The sequence below is a fragment of the Anabrus simplex genome, chromosome 9, assembly GCF_040414725.1.
Source record: "Anabrus simplex isolate iqAnaSimp1 chromosome 9, ASM4041472v1, whole genome shotgun sequence".
NCBI lineage: Eukaryota > Metazoa > Arthropoda > Insecta > Orthoptera > Tettigoniidae > Anabrus > Anabrus simplex.
Window position 1 is genome coordinate 60,078,449 of NC_090273.1, and position 3,649 is coordinate 60,082,097.

At 42.3% G+C, this 3,649-nt stretch overlaps 1 non-coding gene across 1 annotated transcript; it reads left to right on the top strand.

Annotated features, from left to right (window-relative positions):
- The first annotated feature begins 1,616 nt into the window (after positions 1-1,616).
- On the top strand, positions 1,617-1,735 carry LOC136881332 (5S ribosomal RNA). Its single transcript, XR_010861015.1, has one exon. It is a non-coding gene; the product is annotated as a 5S ribosomal RNA (ribosomal RNA).
- Positions 1,736-3,649: the final 1,914 nt, after the last annotated feature.

Consider the following 3,649-nt stretch of genomic DNA (forward strand, 5'->3'; position numbering starts at 1 on the left):
CTTTCATTCCAGAAACACTCTCCAATATCATTTCATTTAATCTGTCAGTCGTTAATCAATGCCCCAGGCGAGTGCGACAGGCTTCGGCAGCCGGAACAATTCCCAAAACTGTCAAATGACTGGAAAGAGGCTGCGGATTTTCAATATGAAGATGATTTTTTTTGTCTAGTCTTGTAACTGTAGATGGAAGTGTTTAAGTTAAACTGAAAGTTGTAGTGGGACAACCCATTAATAAATCTGTATGCATTAATACTGATCAAGACCTTAATCAAAATTGTAACAGGTAGAATATTAGAGACCTAAAATAGAAAAGCTGATAGAGTATCAATCGGTACCATTGAAAATAAAAATTCAAATCCTGTTTCCAGTCATTCAGCTGAGTCAGGAATGGAATGAAGCCCCATCTAACGAAGAGGATAAGAATTGTGCCGGCCGGCGAAGCCTGTTGCACTCTTCTGGGGCAATGATTAATGACTGACAGATGAAATTAAATTATAGGATATTGGAGAGCGTTACTGGAATAAAAGATGATAGGGAAAACCGGAGTACCCGAAGAAATCCTGCCCCGCCTACACTTTATCCAGCACAAATCTCACATGGAGTGACCGGGGTTTGAACCACAGGAACCCAACGGTGAGAGGCCGGCGCGTTCCCGCCTGAGTCATGCAGGCTGTCTATCAACCGGTACCATTATATTCGTATATCCTAGCGTTGGCACGGTGAAAGTTATTGTTAAGATCTAAACTGTTCTCATTACAGCAATCCTAACTGGTAATCCCGATTTCAGTGACCCAATGCATCTGATGTTATTAATCTAGATGATGATAGTAATAGTTTATTTAATTCACTCTAAAAATTCAATTCCTCGACCCTGAGAAGATGTATCAATAGGCAGCGTGGCAAGCTGAAAAGAGGGCTTCCTTCCGTGGGGGTGGGAGTGGGGCGTATCCTCCCATATCGGTTACTTTGATTCATTGACAGCCGCAGGGAAGGAGAGTCACGCTACTTGAGCTGTGAGAGCCTGTTCCTAAGAATGAATTGCTCTTTAGGTACAGGATGCTCCACAAGTTCATATTCACTTCTTATGAATTTCAGCCCAGAGATGATCTGTTGCATTCGGGTTAGTGTGTGTTCAAACCCCAGCAATCCAGTCCATGTTTACATGTTTTTTCAACAACTGATCTTGATTTAGGGCTGTAACCCAGATGGTAGTTCCCTGTCAATTTTTCACATTTTTACTTCAATCCCTAATCCCTCTTCCTATGTCAAATACGTGCACCGATTAGTCCTCTTGAATTCAAGACATCTCCATATTATGATCCTTTTCAAACAAAATCTCCACTCAAGCTTGTTCGTTTCGTAATTTTATCACACGTCATCTCTCCACCGACAGCGCGGAACATACCGCTTAGTCGGGTAGCTCGTCTCCTTACTCCAAAATCTTCCCAGCCCAATGATTGTAACATTTTCGTAACACTACTCGTTTGTCTGAATTCCCCTAGAAGAAAATCGTGGAGCTGTGGTCAATGGTGTGAAGTTATATACGTTGCAGTGGACTTTACAAACTGATGTGTAAAATTTAATTATGGCCAGATGATAAAAGTAACGGGAAAATAGCCAACGGCCACACCATGTTGAATACACCGGTTCTCTTCCGATCACCGCAGTTAAGCAACATTGGGCGTGGTCAGTACTTGTATGGGTGACCGCTTGGGAACACCACATGCCGTTGGCTCAATTCCCTTTTGTCCGGCCCCGCGGTGTAGGGGGCAACGCGTCCGCCTGTCATCCGACGGCCCCGGGTTCGATTCCAAGCCGGGTCAGGGTTTTTAAAATTGTAAATGATTAATATCCCTGACCAGTGGACTGGGTGTTTGTGTCGTCCTTAACGTTCCTTTCCTCACATTCAACACTTTACACTTCCGAAATTTCCACATACACGCAGGTTCATAACATATGGTGCAAGTAGGGGCAAAAGTCTTTCTAAGTCGACGCCCCGAACAAATAGCATTTTTTTTAAACGGGAAACTACTTCACTTATAATTTCCCTATTAAGCTTCTTCATTGATGGCAAGCGTGAAACCACTCAGAATTCGGCCAGTATTTCGGGCCAAGGATTCAGACAGAATCCATAAGTCCTTTTCATAATCAGTCAATATCAAAGCCAAAGGCAATCATTTATATGAGTCCAGGTAAATACTTCTGCTAGTGCACCGTCACTCCACTGTCCTGCATAGGAAGCTTGCAGTGGTGTCTCAACGACGCACTAGCCGCCAAAGCCTTGGAAGTTGTGGCAATTCGCCACAGTGAAGTGAAGCGCTGGTAATTTGACGATTGAAAAGGTATAAAGAGTTGGAATATGTTAACGCTCGCGATCAGTGTTATTTATCTCAACTTTCCAACTGGGAAATTTATTTTTGATACTTTGAGGGTATCAGATATTGAAATCAGAAGTGAGAAGCTGATTTAAACTACTTCCAGGATAGCTGACAATTAAATTAGAAGAGGAAACCTGCCGAAGCTATTCCTGGGGTAACTGACAGTTAAAGTTTAATTCTCTTCTCATTGGGCCGTGCATATAAAGCTGAGGGCAGTCGAGTTTAAATATTCAAATCAACTTTTACCGCTGTCTGTGGTCGATATGGGACTAAATCTTTTATGTTTCACGACGATAGTACTTAAAAATTCAATATTTCTGGCAAATATCACCCATTATATTAAGCCTTACCTATTGCTTTCATAGTAGAAAATAGTTTGCTTCTTTTTTTACAATTGGCTTTACGTCGCACCGACACAGATAGGCCTTATGGCGACGATGGGATAGGAAAGGCCTAGGAATGGGAAGGAAGGGGCTATGGCTTTAATTAAGGTGTGAAAATGGGAAACCACGGAAAATCATCTACAGGGCTGCCGACAGTGGGGTTCGAACCCAATATCTCCCGGATGTAAGCTTAGAGCAGCGCGCCCCTAACCGCATGGCCAACTTGTTCGATAGAAAAAAATGTATGCTCTACTTTAATGTAAGGAAAGCTTTCATCTTTGGGACCTCGTCAGTGTGCGCTAAATTGAGCATGCAAGAAATGACTAGCAACCATTACTCTCTCCGCTTGAAGAATTTCTCTGTCTCATAAGCATCTACTCTCACTGGAGTTGTGGGATATTTTTCTTCATGTTTAATATTTTTGTATTCAAGAAAGCTGCTGTTTTATTCTCCGTTTTATTTTAATTCCTCTTCTTTTCATTCGCTCTTACTTTTTTTGTTTGTTACTTTCATTAGTTACTCGTTTCTCATCCCATCGTCTGGTATTGTTTTTCTCGAGTTCGTGCAAAATCGAGGTAATAATGCTCGAGGCAATGCGCCAAGAATTTGTGAATACTACGGATGTAGCTGTATATTTTTCTTCAGGCACGGTTAATAAATCGTTGCAACTGTCATCAAAACACTAATGTGCTCCTCCAGAAAGATTTAAATACAGTTAAGGCTTCATAGTCCGCCTCTGTGGTGTAGTGGTTAGTGCGATTAGCTGCCACCCACCGAAGGTCCAGGTTCGATTCACCCCTCTGCCATGAAATGTAAAAAGTGGTATGTGGACTGGAACATGGTCTAGTCAGCCTCGGGAGGTCAAATGAGTAGAGGGTGTTTCGATTC